Source organism: Thunnus maccoyii, chromosome 17 (genome assembly GCF_910596095.1).
Source record: "Thunnus maccoyii chromosome 17, fThuMac1.1, whole genome shotgun sequence".
In the NCBI taxonomy this organism is placed as follows: domain Eukaryota; kingdom Metazoa; phylum Chordata; class Actinopteri; order Scombriformes; family Scombridae; genus Thunnus; species Thunnus maccoyii.
Genome location: NC_056549.1, coordinates 17,583,105 through 17,601,213, shown reverse-complemented (window position 1 = coordinate 17,601,213; position 18,109 = coordinate 17,583,105). Strand labels below are relative to the sequence as shown.

At 39.7% G+C, this 18,109-nt stretch overlaps 1 protein-coding gene across 1 annotated transcript in view; it reads left to right on the top strand.

Annotated features, from left to right (window-relative positions):
* The window catches only part of sash1a (SAM and SH3 domain containing 1a), a 244,413-nt gene that overhangs the window by 8,479 nt on the left and 217,825 nt on the right, over positions 1-18,109 (top strand). The window lies entirely within an intron of this gene.

Here is an 18,109-nt window from a genome sequence, read left to right as displayed (position 1 = left end):
TAATAACTGAGTGGAAATACACTTTCTTGTATGTTACCGATAAAGAAAAGATCAAACTCCCCCATTGAATAACATGGAAGCATTTCAGATATATACAGTATTTATTGTAGCTTTTGCTGCCAAATACTCATCCTATGTAAATACAATAATAACAACCATACTTTAAGTTTGTGATCATATTTGTGTGTGTGTGTGTGTGTGTGTGTGTGTGTGTGTGTGTGTGTAAAGGGAGAGAAGTGGTGTCTGAAACAGATATGGGTGTGGCTGAAAGTTTGACCTTATAATTTTAGAATGGCTCCAATACAGCACTGCTCTCCCTGGTGGAGCGAACAGAGACTCGCTGATGGAGCTGTGGCCTTCTGCTCTAACTGGTCAGTCACATGTTCTCCCCTCTCTCTCTTTGAGACAAGAGATCGCTCCCATTGAGCTATTGTCCACTTTTCCTTCACACAAATTAAATGGAAACCAAAAAGGGTCAAACATGCCCACTTTTAGATCTTGCACAGCGAGGGAATGAGCATACACGCAAGAGTCACGGAATGCAGACCAAAACAAAATGGCCGCTATCCAAACCCTCAGCCTGTGCGACCAATTTCAATTTGCTGTAATATGTGGTTTTGAAATACCACAGCACTAATAAACACAAATTGAGGTCTTATGTGTATAATTACAACAGGCACTGAAGTGGAGTCTAATCAGTCTAGTTCTGAGAGTCATGCTTAAGGGATAGAAGAGTTATTCTTAAAGAGAGGAGATGCTGGATATTTGTTCCTGTTTTGCCTTCTTTGAATGTTACAGTTGCTCTATTTCAACACTGTATAATGTATATTCTGCCTGCAATTTATCCTATTGATGTGGTGTGTTTGTTTTGTTTGTTTGGGACTTCATCTGCTGCGTAAATTGAGAGCTGTATTTTATCCCTATTTGCTGTTTGCTACAACTCCTGCCTTTGTCTGTCAGAAATAATTCAGTATGGGTGTATTTTGCCATTACAAGAAGGTGGCTGGTTTTGATGCATTTGTCCTGTTGGACCCAAGTGCTTCCCTGATGGCAAAATGAGCCACACTCTTGAAAAAAGGAGAGAATGCACTTTAAAAATCAGACACGTTCCTGCCATTTGCACACATTTGTTCAAGGATTTGATTTCGTTGTGCCTGTAAAATCCTTGAACATTTCACTTGTCAAAATATTGAATGCTGTTTTTTTTTTTTCCTGAAAAGAGTGGCTTGGCTTCTCATGGAGAGGCACCGTTTTTCAATATGCAGGGCATGCCGTGTTTTAGCATAAAAAGGAATGAAACTTTAATGGCCGGTTTGAAAGCAGCCGCAGTGCTGCAGAGACTAGCACAAGATCATTTCACTGCATGAGACAGTAACACCGAGCTGTACCATCATTAACCTGTAACTGCATTCAGGAGGGTTTGCAAAGCTTCTTTTTAATCACAAATGTAATTGATTTTTAATACCTCCTTTTAATTATTTCTGGAATGTAGTATAAGGGTTTAATGCGGACTAATATAAAGAAGAACACGTCCTCAAATCACACACAATATGGTTTTAAAATCCTCTCTCTCTTTCCTTTTCAAACTCTGATGGGCACTCGGGTCGAACACACTCTGAGTTGCTATCTCAGCCTCATTGCAACATCTGGCAAGCACTTTAATGTGTCCTGGTTGCCATAGCAAATTCATCAAAGACACACTTTATCTGCCATAATGTATATTTGATCATACCTCTCTCAGCAAGGTGTCTGTTTATATTTCCTGTATGGCAACAAGAGACTGTATAATTACTGAGGTTAGCCTGTGGAAGGACATTATTTGTTGCTGCACACCAGCGCCAACTGTATTGTACACAGTTTTGTATAAAGAATGATTATATGTGTCTTATCTACTGAGGTGTGTGGCGCAACTAATACCCAAGCCCCCTCTCAAATATTTGTTCAATATTCCCAGGAGACCCATAATCCAAATGTGCAGTCCAAGGGCTCTTGTGGGAGTAATAATACCCATGATCTTTATCTATGCCACACAGATCTCCCCCGTCTGAGGAGGAAAGAGGTTATCATTTCTCTTACATTTAAACACACCACTCATTTGTCCAGCCTGGAAATGCCAGTGATTTTCCAACAGGGAACAATGGAGTGTTTAAGAGCCCTTGCCTTTTGTGGGCAGCTGCAGCACGCACCATTAATGAGGATTGAATCTTAGAACTTACATATAGCCATTTATCCTCAATTTTTCATTGACTAAGGACCATTTGCAGAATCTCAGCAACAGAGACCAATTTTTGTTAAGTGAGAGGTATAATTAACTTGCATAAGGTGTCCTGGTATGTCAGAAATGTTCATGGATAATTACGGCATAATAGAAAATTGTTAAAAATAGATGCAGACTTCTTCTGTCTGAAGTGCCCTTTTATCAAAATGCCATAAAGCCAATCACCAACTGGGAGGGAACCCATTCATTGTCCTAATTTGTCTGCACAAGGACAGGCTGTTCCAAATCTGGATGGTAACTTGCTGTTTGGGCGACCTGTGGTCTTTGAGGTCAGGAAGAGCTGCAATTAGTGCCGCCTTTGCTTTTCTTCAGAGTATAGTGTAAGCAATAATTTGGAGCAGTATGACTTGTGCCCTCACTGTGTCGTGGTGGCACACTTGTTGTTCTAGAGGTGTGGTCTGGAGGTGAAAGTGAGAAAACCAGGGACTTGTCTGTGTAAACTACTTGGCAAATTGTTCGACATGGATCTGTGAAAGTAAATGTATTCAGAATTTTTCCTCCCTTAGTTAAGAGAGGCTCAGTCGACAACTTTTAAAGACACAGTAAATTTGAAAAGGAACATTGGTGACCTTTTCCCACACATCTTACATTCCACAAATTATTTTCTACCAATTATTTTTGTATTTGGGTTTTTTTTGTAGTTGTACCATGAAGTTTTCTCTGGCTCTGTGGCTCCTTGCTTATATTCTCTCTGACAGTAAATTGTTGTCTGGGGACACTGAGCAGCCCTGCCATACCCCTCGGGGATGGACTGGCTGGGTCATTCATTAAAGTTTCAGTCTTTGCAGGGTAAAAATTTCAGAGAGAGGCAGACTGAGATTCAGGAGTGACCTTCTGCTTTTATCACACACAATACAGGGAGTTAACTGAAGCCATTTGCCAGCCTTTGTGAACAGTCAGGATATGTAGCAGTTTGAGTAATATGAGGGCAAATAATGTAATATAGAAGGGTAAAACTGTATGTGTGAATAGGCAAAGCTGCTCAGTATGTTTCCCAAGCCAAACCTTGTTAATGGACCTGGTGAACTGAAATGTAGGCTTGGAAGGGATGAAAGTATTGTTTTAAGAGGTGGCTGAGCTGGCATGTTAATGGGGCTTACTCTGGCTTTTTTCTACCTAGTCCATTTGATTTGTATAGGCCAATAACACAAATCGCACAATTTCCCACAGGGGCTTTCAATCTGTACAGCAATACATCATTTATCCTTAGACCCTGATGAGGTGGGATCCCTTTCCCAGGCTGGACAGACATGCAATAGATGTCGTGTGTACAGAACTGACCGGATAGCAAAAAATGGAAAGTACAAGATGACAAAATTATAGATAGATGATAACATATATGAAGAATCAGATCAGGAGGACGTCGAGCAACATCCAGGTGCCACTAATCAGCTTTGGTAAATTAGTAATGTCAGTTCTGTCAATCTTTCTCATCAGCTGACGTTTCTCATAAAAAAAAGTCTATAAGCAAAATAGACACAGAACTGACCTAAAATCCATTGTCATCATTCGTTACTCAAATTGAACACCTGAGAGGATGGCTACATTATTGTAAGAATATTCTAATACAGCAGTTCAATAGTTTTATCAGTTTTACATTAGTCCCTAATGTGCTCAGAAAAAAAAAAGGAATTTGTAAATCTACAATTCCATGACAACAGGACAAACGTCTTCTGCTGTGGATCGTATGATATGATAGGAAGCTCCGGCACAGCTAGTGAACGGGCCTTGTGGTGAGACCGTTTTCTCAACAATGCATTAATTTCTTCTTAAAAGACACAGACTGTTTCGTCCTAATATGGTGTAAAGTGTTTACACACGGTGGGACTTCTCCTATCTGCTCGAATATCACACAGGGTCTAATTAACATGTCTGGCCAGTAAATTGCCCTGCTCCCTCGCAACAGCAGTTTGGGCACTGTGATAAAAGACACAGAATGAACAAACTCAGCTGCTCGGCGTTAGTGCCTGCACAAACAGGGAAGATGGTCTGAAGCATAAAAGCAGTCCATAAAACACAAACCACTAAGTACACAGCTCAGCCCCACTTCCTCATTCAATTTTCCTTTGTGTCATTTGGGATCACACAAGATAATTGTTTAATGCAGCGTTTCACTAAACAAGGTGCTACGGCAAACAAATGAACAGTATGCGGTGATGTGTGTTATCCTCCTATTTTAGACCCATGTGTCTTTGGCAGTGGATATTCCCCCCCTCTGGAATTTCCAGAAATCCAGGCGCTTCGTTTTGGAATTCTTAAACGTCTGCCTGGCAGCTGCTGGTGTTTCCAAGGCAACTGTGTGATTGGGAAAAGGGGATTTGAATGGTGGCTGTCAGCGAGGAAAATTGAGCACTGCCACAGGGATATATTTTACCCTGTGAGAGTTTACGTTAAATGTGGGTCAATCATAAGCTTCTATTAAGCCTTCACCCTAGTGAGGCGTATTCATTTGCATTTTGCTTGACTTGTCTGTATTCCATTAAGAGTGGTAGTGTGGTAGTGGTTTCTGGAGCTGCAATATAATGTGTGATGAATGTGTGACAGTATGAAACGGCGGGTAAATGAAGAGAGCTACCAGTGCTCGCAGGCTGATGGTGGCAAGCGTGCATCCTGCACTTTTGCTTTCCTTTTGATCACTGTTCCTTGATCAGGCAGCGCATATAATGAACAATTTGATGACATGTGGAGGGTAAACAGAGAATGAGCAGCAGTAAGTAGTAGAGAACGGTAATGGTTTACATTAAGGAGCTCTTTCTCAACATGTGAATAAGGACTTAATAACAAATTGTTGACTAATGCTGTCATTATGGCTCCATTGTGTTCAGTCTGCCCTGAAAATCCAAATCTAATCAGAGCAATCATAATCATTTTACAGTATGTATCATAGCTAAAATTAGGCCCCAAAAAGTCACCATTACACTGTCATGTTGTCTGTTCTATTAAATCTAATGTGGTATACTCTAATGACCGAATATAATTTAGATGACAGCAATATAATCTCATGAATTAGTAACATCTCTGTGACTAATGGCTTTCTTATTTATGTGTTATTTACTCGTATTTGGTTAATTTCCTCATAAGGGTTTCATTAAATGAATTGTGTCGCTGATTGAATACATTCAGCAAAGGCCTGATATTACATCTGAGAAGAACTGAAATAAAATTTCACAAAATTTAAATTCAGACACGCACAGACAGGCTCTATCAGTCTGTTTAAAGATGTCACTTATGACACATTCGCAGTGTGCCTGTGATGTTATGAATATTTGATATACGTGCCGTATCTAATAGCAAGTTTCAAACCAGCACTTAATGGATATTTTTACAAAGGCATTACCAAACAGGCAGCGAGGAACATCTGCATATCAGATTGTAAAATATATGATTACGGATATTTTATAACTGTGCCATTAGTAGCCCGATTGTGTGAAGCATTATCGTAGGAAGAAGCCACACACAGGCACAATCAGTGTATCATGACATAGACATATGATTATAATGCTTTTAAGCTTATTGCAGTGACTGTTGTGGTTGAGTACAAGTCCCTTTTTTAGTATTGCTTGTTCATATATTTAGTTTCCACAGATTTTTTACAAAAAGCATATAGAATAATATAAAACATATGTACAAAAGTGCAGCATCATTGTTGTTCCTGAGAGAGGTGACTCTGGCAGGAGAGGGTAGATGATACTTGTTCATGTTCAGTGTGAAAATAATTGAGGTTGTCATATCACTTGGTTGTCATGGCAATCTGTTGAACGTCACACCAGGCCAGTTTTCTTCTCTTGTCACCGAAATGCTATTTTTGTCCGATCCGCTGAGATTCTGACCACGCTCGAGTGCCACAGGGGGGGAAGTTTGTTCACCGATGAGGACAAAGCACTTGTGGAGAGGAAGAGTGACTGGGAGGTCGGGGGAACGCACTCACGCCGCCAGCCGGAGCTTTGCCTGTAGACATATACACATACAGGCTGCAGACACACACACACACACACACACGAATCCCAAAAGCATCAACGCTTTTGGTAATGAATACCGATCTGTTACTCTAAACGGGGTCTCCAGAGAAATGGTTGTTATGAATGAGGGGTTTGTGTGTGTATATATCTGTGTGTGTGTGTCCCAGTGTAAGCTCTTCACACAGGCTAAAACTTCCTCCCCAGTGGATATGGAGCAGTGAAGAGCCTGTCTGCTTACCTCAGCATTAACCCAGAGAGAAAGCAGGGACAGGCCCCACTGAGCTATGGATCCACTGCTGCTATTCATGGAAAGGACAGGATTGGATTTCTACCACCAAAGAGCCTCTCCGATCTTTTCTACAGTAGAGTTTTCACCATTAGAAAACCCATGAATTGACCCAACTAACAAAGATGTTCACAAAACCGTAATTGGACTTGAAGCTACAAGTCAAATATGACCTAGTGACTATGGAGACCTTTGTTGAACAAGAAGACTCAAGTACCATCCCGCATGTCAACACAGGTGCTAAACAAGCTTGATCCAACAGGCAAATTAACCGAAAAGATGTTTGTACTGCAGCCCACAGCCTTGTAGTGAACAAAGAATTCCTTTCAAATGTTTGCCAAAACCCCTATCGCACCGCTAAATTACTGTCATAGTTTTTTAAACACTACAAACAGATGTCACCCCAGGCAAACCAACACTCAGTCAAGCTGAAGCCATTAGTGCTGTAAGAGAAAGAAGACCTGAATGCAAGTGTAAACATGTGCAAACATCAGCAATGGTTAAGATTCAGCGAGGCTTAAATACTTGCCATAAAAAAAACCTCTTTTACTTTCATACATTGAATGGCTTCTGCTCTTCCTTTCCCCTCACTTTCTTTGTCTCTCCCTTTCACGCTTATATAACACTTTCAGCAAGAGATGGAAGCCTAAATTTAACTTAAGTCATATTAAGTAAAACAACTAAGTGAGTAAAAACAACTAAAAGTACATTAAATAGTAACCGCACCCATTTACCACCAATAAAAACCTGTGAAAGGTTGTTTGAAAAGTAATGCATGGTTTTAATTTTGCCATACATGTGTACATTGCTTAATGGGTCATTGTGTGCACATGGTTAAGCTCATTCCTTCTTAGCTAAGCTGAATAAAGCTTAAGTGTAGTATGGTACAATAATGGAAGGTTCAAAATGATTGTGTTAGTGTTGATGTCAGATCATATGTGTTTTAACAGTAAAACATGGCCTTTAAATTAATAACTGAAAGCATGTGAAATTAGAAAAAATATTAGCATTCAATAATGCTGACCTTAAATTGCTGATAACCTTCAGAGTCGCAGCAAAATATATTTCGTAAGTAGTCAATCATGAATATTCTCAACTTATTCTCTCTGGCTCTTTCTGTATAAAACAACAGTTTGGTTTCTTAAAAACCTCATAGCCTTGGCACTAGTGACAGCTTTTTACTCAACATGTGATTCACAGCTGAGGATATGTAATTATAAGTTTGTGTGGTAGCTGCTGTTCTTCTACACATCTAATTAAATCATGCAAATTAGACATTTCTGTGTGCGTCTGTAGTGCGCACAACACTTTGCCCAATAGCCACATGCAGCTTTATGAAATATGACCTTGCGCCACATTTCGGAGACGGCTTCTGTTTCAAAATGAGTCGAGGCGCAACAATGCAAATTTTGTAATGGTGATGATGAGGACTGTCATTATTGTGTGGTAATTGGCTGAGAATGTAGAAAGGGAAGTAATGAAAGAGAACATATTCAGAAAGTCACTTTCAAACCTTTACAGTTTTGTACAGTTGGTTACACATTTCTCTATACTGAGTTCACTTTTTCAAAACTCTTTGCATAGTTCTCTTCACCAACATATGGCTCAGCAGAACAGTTAATCTCACATCCAAAATGCACGAATGCAACTAAAACACCTCATACACATCTCAGGATCAAATCTAGCATTACGGTATGTATCACTATTATCTTTGAAGTAGCCTTTTTAAAGTTTTAGTATTTTTTGCATAACCCAAGATTTCATTACAATGAAATGAAATGAATGAAAAGACACATTTTAACTACATGGATTGTGCTACTGTACAGCAGTATATGTGGAAATGGATCAGAAATGCAATATAAAACAAACACACAGCATATATTCACTATAAATACATGTATAGGATAGCTACAGATATAGATATATAACAGTGCTAGTCAACCCTGTCTTCTACATTTGGCCACAAGCTCTCATCCACATTTCACCTTACTCTTGCAATACACCTGGGAAAGAGTCTTTTTTGCTCACTTGATCCATGCCTGGAAATTTTCTGCAGATATGTCGAGGCGTCCAGCATTCATTGCACCCAGGAGAGACATCTGATCATGTCAATATGTCAATAGTGGTCATAAACTTTCCAGTTCCATGAAGGAAAATCATTTCTCTAAGGGTTTTTTTTATGTAGACATAGCAAATGTATTGAATCACATTCCAGTATACAGTAATTTTGTTTTATGTTGGTTTCAATCCATACATACATACAACAGTCATTGAATGCATTTTGTGTCAAACCAATTAAGTTATCTACAGTTTAGTCCACACTGACTGCTGTTGTCCTGCAGTTTTGAAAACTTTGTAAAGAGAGTGGGGAATAAATGTGAGTTTTTAGTTGTATGTGAGATGTATGTGATTTTAAATGGAACGTGATGGTTTGGATCCTCCAGAGGATTTACAGGCAGTTTGGTGTGACCGTGAGGTCACAAGCAGAGGAGGATTTAATCTGTCTAATTGGCCACAATGGCATTAAAACCATTGGCCTCATGGGGACTACTTTATGAAATTTGATGCTTGTACATTGAGATGTCCACTGCACAGTTACATTTACTGATTGCCAGTAAACACAGACACATGGGTGCATGTGTGCGCACGTGTGCAGCATGTACATGTATTGCACGCAGGCCTCTGTGGAACACGAGAAGGAACATCAAATCCTTGTTCAGCACACGTTAACATGACACGGACTCTGCAGGGAGTGAGACTCAGACATGGAAAAGCATGCCTCACTTTGTGATTGCAGCTGTGTCCAATTTGGGCCTGAAATAGGATATTGTCTCCTACACACTTTCTTTTAATTAAACGACTTCCTATTCCAGAGGACAGGGGAGGAACCAGAACAGACTGCGAAAAGATAGAGGAGCAAATTACAAAGAGTTCTCCTTACTTGAAATTCTACTTAGAGATGGGGATCAAAACATTTCCATGCCGTTAAAAAATGGCATTGTGTTCTGGCACACGAGCCGTCCGCTGTTAATCTGTTTGAACACAGAAGCGCTGTGGGATGCTGAGAATCCAGTGGGCTGGTTGATGAGGCAACAATTATTTGTTAAAAGCTTCTTGTCTTGTCTTTTAATGCTGAGAAATGGTTGCACAAATGCAAGCTGACAGAAATTGATCACGGTAAATACCTCAAAATGTAATCCCGCAGCCCCTCGGGAAGTGGTATGACCTCATGATGAAGTCAAATAAGGTTTTATTCAAAATGTGCTTCATGACAAAACTCGTACCCTTCAGAATTGTGCAGCTGTCAGCATTTGAACTGCATGGATATAATTTATGATTATACATTTTTCAGAATTGTTAAATGAAAAACAGATGAAAAGGCCATTCACCAGAAGCTTAAGGACAACTTTGGACCGCTTACTGACATTTTTCAATCCTCAAATACAAGGGAAAACATTTAATAAAAGGATGAATAGGGTGAAGTTTTAAACATCCGCTCATCCGCCCTTTCCTTGAATGAATGCTTGTGTGGAATCAAATGCTAATGTCCTTCACACAGCCATTCATGAGGAGTCCTGCTGTTATTATACAGTTGTTATAATGCTCTCTGTATCATACTTGATTAATTTAAACCTATTTCACTGTGTGAAGACTATATGCTGAAGTGACGCACATTAGACAAGCCATTCAAGGACACTAATGCACTTTTGAGTGACTCAACCTGGACTATTTCCAGACTCCCCTTTAGGAACACAGTCCTCCCAATCTATTCTGCCATCTTCACGGCTGTGTTTTATCAGCTCCTCTATGCTGATAATCTTGTTTTTTTTGTCATCTGTACTCTTCCAGAGGCTCTTATGACACTTCACCTACTTGTGTTTGCTTTTATCTTCCGCAGATATGTCCAGGCATCCAAGGTATCGAGCATTTATTTCATCCAGGAGATGTATGTAATGTGATGTACATTTATCAGTTTTTAAAATAGTATTTGCAGTATACATGTGCAAAATGGACTGTAAATACAGAGTTTTGGTGGTGGTTGAGCTTGAATGAAGGTGCTATATATATAATATTAATATAAATGTTTTGTTGTTTAGCTTGTGTCCACGTTTCAAGCTGGTTTATACCCTTTTTTTTTGGGCATTTTTGCCTTTATTGGATAGTGGGCAGTGAAGTGGCAGACAGGAAACAAGGGGCAAGAGAGATGGGTATGACATCCAACAAAAATCCCCGGCTGGAATCGAACCAGGGACGTTGCGGTTGTGTGGCAGTAACCATTCAGCTGCTGAGACGCTCCAGTTTATACCCTTTTAATATGTGTTTTTCATAGCTTTACAAGCAGAATTTATTTTCTGTACAGAAAGATAGAAGTGTCTCTCATTTTTTGATCCAGGGATTCAAAATGCTTGACAAACAAGGCAAATGATACCAATGATTATGAAGAAAAGACCTTTATATCTGACTTTTGACATCTATGTATGTTATTGGATTTGTTTTTCCTTATTTTGACCCTATACTGTATATCCCACATCGCCACATCCCATAGTAAATCTAAAATATAGAATGTAAATGTAAAATTTCAGCAATATAAACAGCCTTAGACAACTAACTCTGTGTCTTGACAAGTCTATCTAAAGCAGGTGATGATATGTGTGCGGTTGTTTTTCAGCCAAATCACCTTGTCAAATGAAAGAGCAAGTCAAACTGCTGTGAAGTTCTTCGGTGGAGCTGGCAGCCTTTCGCTACAAACAACTGAATCTGGTGAAAATTTTTGGCAAAGAGGAGAAAGTACAAGACATGTACTTACAACCACTCACACACTCACGTGAACACACCAGCGGTTGTCATTTTTGTGTGGAACATCTGACAGCCTGCGTGTCAGACTTCTCTCAGGGGAAAAAAGGGGCAGCGACAGATCAGGCAGCTACAGAAAGTCCTTGAAAAGAAAATCACTCTCACTTTGAAAAAATATTCAGTTTGTCTGAAATAAAAACTCTTGACACTTGTCATATCTGTAGACCTTCCTAGAAAAGTGCATAAAGAGATTAAAAGCAATTTGCAACTGAAAAACACTGGCACTGCACAAAATGATTAAAATATGGTTAAAACAACCTTTTTCATAATTGTTTTTTCCCCTTTTTGATTGGCTGTACATATTCTACATTTACATAGCCATTCCCTGTGAGTTGGCTGACTATAATATGAATGATTTTATCCTTTCTGCATTTATCCATCATCCGCCATTCACAAATCATCCTTGTTCCTTACTCTGCTTGTTTATTCATTGTTTTCATTATAATTTGTAGGATCTGTTTGGTCAGTCTTGCTGTTCCTTCCGACGTCTTTTGGGAATACTGGCTGAATTGTATTTTAAGAGGGAGCTTCCATCTGCCATTTTCTTTCCTATCTTCAATTGTCTTATCATGTTGGATCTCAGTGTGTGTGCCCTGTGTATATAAACAGAACAGGGGCCCTTTGTCGGCTCTTTCCTGCTGTCAGCGGAATGTGTTGTTTTGGTCCCGCTGCTGATGTTTGCAGCCGCTGGATTCTGCCTGTTCTGTCACGGCTCTGGGTGGATTTAATCGACAGTGAATAACATACACACACACACACACATACACACACACACACACACACATCTCCGGACTGGCATCACACAATGGGTTAGGGTGTTGATCGGTGCCTGTCTTCAACTAAGCACAAAAGCCGGTTTTGTGTCTTGCTGTGATAGAGGAAGCCACAGCATGTTCCTCATTGATAACACTGTATGGTGTAATGGAATCATTCATGGTGGATTTGATGCACGAATGTTTCACCAGCTGTTTTTATTGTCACATTGCGATGTATTGTAATGATCCCATTATGGGAAAATCAGATACATTTAATCCAAAACTGTGATATTGTCCTTGACATATGTTAGCTGTTATCCAAAGGACAGGCCAAAACCTTATTTAGCCCTGGCAGTCACACTGTTGATACTCTTCAGTTGCTGGTTACCATGGTAAGAAATAGACCAGGGCATTTACAGATTTGATCATGGTTGTATTACATGTACTGTACAGTAGTCTGATTGCTTGATTACCTGTCTGGTACATCGTGGCTGGAGGATCACGAGCTCCAAACAGCAATGTACTGTAGGGCTGCAGTTTATGATTATTTTAATCATCCATTATCTGATCATTATTTTCTTGATTAATAGTTTTGTCTGTAAAATGTCCAAATATTGAAAAATGCCTATTATAATTTCCCACAGCCCAAGGTGACATTTTTTTGTTTTTTTTTCACAGATATTCAATTTAGTATCATGTATGGGAAAGAAATGCATTACATCATCAACTTTTAGAGAATATTTTGTATTTTAGCCTTGGGAAAAAATGACTAAAGTGATTATTTGATTATCAAAATAGTTGCCGATTAATTTTCTGTCGATTGACTAATTGTTGCATCTCTACAGCAATGTAAAATGTTTGCTTTGTTGTTCAGATTTACCCATGCATTATTATTATTCCTCCCAAATGCACTGTTAATCAGTCTTGTAATACTTATTGAGAACCGTCTGAAGTCTAGAAACACATTTTCACTACATATCATGGATAATCTGTTAAACTCCCCCCCCCCCCCCCCCCCCCCCCCTAAAAATAAGGTTTAGGATTAGTCTGCATTAACCTCTGTAGATGTCTTGCTGTGTGGCATTGACTGGGGACAACTGCAGCTATTCATGTGGTTGGATTTGGTTCTTCATGCTGATTTTGTGTTTGTGTTTTCTCTTAATGCAGCACCATCTTGATTTAACACCTGACTTAACTGACTTAACACTTGCTTGACCGGCTTAGCACCTGACCTGAGTTGGTGGTTTTGACTTCCTTTTCAGTGAATTCCAGTCTGGCCTCCGATGTCACCACCATCAGCACCTCCACAATCCCTCCAGTCATTTAATCTGATTTCCACACTTCATTAGCCTTCTATGCTAGCTGGACCCCCAGTCTCACTATGTGGTTAAGAGTGGTTCAACTGGCAATCTGTCAATCTCAGACTTTAAGTATGTGGACCCACTTCCCCTCCCGCTTGTGCCACTCTCACCAGGATTCACATGGCTGCGTGTTTTAGTGTCTTATCAGCACTTTCTGAGGTCTGTTTTCCAACAGAGAGACATGGAATCAATTAGTGAAGGTACGCATGAATTCACTGCATCCATAAGAGAGTCATGTATTAACAATGGTCGAGATAGAGACACAGACAGGTAGGCCGCTCATGATATTGCTGTGTCTGCTTTTTCCATGACAAGTTATTCACTGTTAGTCGGCTTCCGGAAGGCACAGGCTAAAGGTTTCTTTGGTATTTTATTGAAGATGTTAATACCATGAAAATTCGAGGTAATTTATAAATGTCAGGTTTATGTGACATTGTTAAGGAGTTCTATGTTTTTATCTGAAGTCACAGGAATAGTAATTAGCAGCTCCTTGTCCTTGCTAGTCACATTTGAGCTCAGGGTCTGGCAAAGAGAACACGCATGCAATATATTTGAAGTAACCTCTACGAGACAAGTCATCAGTGTCAATATATCATTGGTCTTTCCTCTCATCACCAGCCACGCTTTGTTTCTGTAATTAACTGCTTCTCTCTGCTCTGCGGGTTCCTTTTAAAAATGAATGCAAACCAGAATCATGTGTTCACAATAAATTATTTTGTTGTTTTTGGCACAGACATAAAATGAAAAGATCAACTATTTTACGACATGCTACATCAAACAATCGATAATTGAGAAAGTAATTGACAGATTTATCAGTAATGAACATATTCCAATTCAGAAAATCACGGTTTTGTCAAACCATTAAAGCCAATGTATTTAGATTATTATTTTCAAACCTGTTTAATGCAATTACAAGTAATTCATTACTTCTCCAGCCTTCCTTTTTCTTCCCTTCCTTTCAGTTTTCCAAACTGTTTTTCTCCTCCCTCTCTCCCTGTTGCCCTGTTTTCCTCAGGAGTTTTAAGTGCAGCCTTTTCGGACATATAAACCATAATTGCCACCCTCAGCTTTCTGCTTTCACTTGCACTGACACAGCACATCACTCATCTGTCTCAGCATCCCTGATTGGTATCAGAATGAGCAGCTTTGAGGTATAAGATTAGAGAGAACCACTATGCAGCAGCATGATTTTATTCTAATCATGGTTGTCTCTTCGGATGATCGGTGCAACGGTGTTAACGGTGGGTTTATCAGTGATTGTGGAGATTTAAAGCCTGTGTACATATCATACCATCAGCCTGGTGACAGCAGCTTAGTCTGTCTGGTGTAACTTTTTCCTTTCAGCCTGGCCTGAAGGCACATTGACCATCAACAGGCCTCTGAGGATGATGGTGAAGTATTGGTGGATTTGTGTAGGGTACAGGGAGGATGAAAACGCCCCCTGAGGCAAATTTGTGATTTGTGATATTGGGCTATACAAATAAAATTTACTTAAGGAAATCATTCCATTGACAGATTTTTAGGCTTTACAGCAATGTGTCTTTTTTTTTTGGAGGGATGCCCCCATCTCTCAACAGCCCTCGTTAAGCAACACAGGGGGTTATGCTGGTGGATGTGTGTTGCTTCAGGTACCTGCATGACATGAAATGTGATCGAGCAAGTCTAGTAAAAGATCCTTGAGTTTGAAGGTTTATCAGACGCCAAAATGCTGCACAGCGGTTTCAGACAAGGTTTTATAACTCTGGAAAGTTATCAGGCTAGCAACTATTTTATGTTTTGGTGCTATGATAGTGAGGTAGCCAGTAGAAATACTCCGTTCACCACAAGGCCATACCCTCAGCAAATGGATCATTAGTGTTTATTAGACTGTTCAGTGCAACCAAAGCAATACTGTTAGCTTACAAAGGCCAATGCATTAACCAAGCCTGCTCACCTGCTTCTACCTGAATAGAAAACAGCAGATATACTGCAACTCTGTCACCTAGATTCCATATACAGTACACTTTGCATTTCAAAAGAATTTATGATGAGCTGTGTCTACAGTATCAGTTAGTGCTGACAGCCAATTAATCAATTAGTTCATCAATCAAAAAAATGAACAATTCCAACAGTTTATTAATCCACCAAGTAATTTATTAATTAACATGAATAAAATATTCCCTGCTTCCAGCCTATCAAATGTGAGATTTCATTTTGTGTAATTGTTGGATCGAAGGAGGTCACAAAAAGAAATACAAGCAATTTGAAGATGTCACCTTGGGTTGTTACATGTTTTTTTTTCTTTCAGCATCCAATGCTAATGTTTTAAAGATTCTTGCTCTTCACAATGTTTGCACATGGTAACTATAGTATGGTTAAGATTAGTGAAAGATTGCAGTTAAGGCAAAGGGTTAAGATATAGTTAATGCTCAGGAGATGTGAACATTAATTGCAGGTCTGTGCATGTCTCCCGTACCAAAGACGGATACTGTATGTTACATGCCAATCCACAACCCCGATCTCTACACCCTTATTTCCGGCTGACAAGATAAGGGTGAAACTACTACCACTAGTGCATTGGCACTACATGTCGATACTGGATGTTCAGGAAATCATGAAGTGTGGAAACATCCAATGTGCACGCAATTTCTAGGAATTCTGGGCTGATTTATAACTCATACACATGTCCAGACACACCTTTGGAAAAACTGACTGTTCCTCAGTTCATTTTGCACCATCTCTCTATTGACTCTCTCTTGTTGAGTCCAGTCAGCACAGATTTGCTACTCTGATTAGCGCCTCTGCTTTTACCACAGAGCTCATGCTAATCAGAGCAATTAGGTAACGGCACGCATCTTAATTTATGCAGCTGGGGCCAACACTGAAGCTCATTTTGAAATGCGGTACAATGACAGTGATCGTCAATTAGAGACATGGTATCAGGGACGTGCAGTGTCCCAGATGGATAACACATCATCATGATCCCTCCCACTAATTCATAGCCTGATTTGCATGATCCATTTAGGAAGTATTTATGAGAATGGGAAATGGCTGCTGTCAGTGATGAGGACGCAAGTGGGATAGATAGTTAGAGGTGGATTTTTTCTTCTTGCAGCTTCTTTATGCCTGCTGTAATTTGTGCAGATGGATTCTCAGTGTGAACCAGTGAGGATTTAAATAATTAAGTGAAAAAAGGGAAAATGCAATTTAGATCATGCCGTTTCGTAACAGGTGGCATGCGGTTTTTGCAAGTGTTATGCTCAGCCTTGCCTCGGTATAGCAGTTAATTATAAGTCATATAATTAGTTTGTATAGTCGCCTTTTTTCGCTAATGAGCAGTAGCTAAACCACCAACAAAATGTAGGGCAGGTTGGGTACATGTTCGAACGCTTGAAAACACCAGATCCCGTCAGCTACTCTCAGGTCATCCAAAGGTTAACACGAGGTAACTGTCATTTGGTCTGTAGAGATACTGTAAGATGTATTGGAAATATTGCACTTTCATACTTATACTTTCAGCACTTTCTGCCGATAATTGGTGGTGATTACTGATTAATGAGTAATAGTCGTAATGGTAATTAGGGATAACACAATGATTTGCACTCTAGGTTAAATAGGCTCTCACTGCATTGCCTTAGCAATTGTTAAAATATTTGCTTTGGACTATCTGAGTCCAAATAAATCACTTTAATTGGATTAGTGGACCAGGAAAAAACCTGCTTTACTTAAATTTTGCGTAAAGGTTTCCGCCTGATTTGTTTAAAGTACAGAGCTGCCAGGTAGCCGAAGGGCAGCAATTACATGCTGATGTATATTTAACTCTCTTCCATATTGGCAGCCTCAACAGATGTTTTCCCCTCTCCCACTAAACCCTTAACTCTCTCCTTTGTTTGAGTAAAGTTGCTCACTTCTACATATAGTAACTGTGTCAAATACGGCGTCTCCCTTGAAGCTGTTTTTAAAGAGGTCAAAGCTGATACCATGCACATGAAAAACAGGCTGTAATTATGAGGGAGAAGAAGATGTTAGAAACCTGGCACTTCCCTCGTGTCAGTCCGTGCCTTTCATTTTTTCCCAAACCGCTCAGTTGATCTAATTTGCTCGTCTAAAACACTTATCTCTCTTCCTTCTCCGACATTATTGTCGGAGGTTCGTGTTATATCCCACTGCCATTATGTTTTCAGACTTTTCCTCTTCTTCATGGCTCCATTCGGTTGCAATAATGGTTGAACCGAGCAAAGGGTTCAGTGATTGTCACATATCCTTTGGCTATTTTAGGTCTCTCTATGTTAACAACAGCGATTGAGATGTTAGACTATGGAGACTCAGTACAACTTTATGGGTGAAGATGCAACCACAAAACCAGCATTTCTGATGTCAGCAGATCTTGCGTGCGCCACATTGCCAAACCCGCTGTTTGTTTTCAATAGTATTTAAATATGTCCAAGATGCCGGGCTTGTGTCTGATACCAAAACACTCCAAAATTGCACCCCTCAAATATGGACCAGGATTGATGTTGATTTTCCTGGTTTGGCATTTCACTGTGGCCAGTCTGAATCAGAGAGGAGTTTATTTTTCAGGACTTTGCAATATGTGGACCAGGAAGTTAAACTTGACATTGAGTTGTCCTGAAATA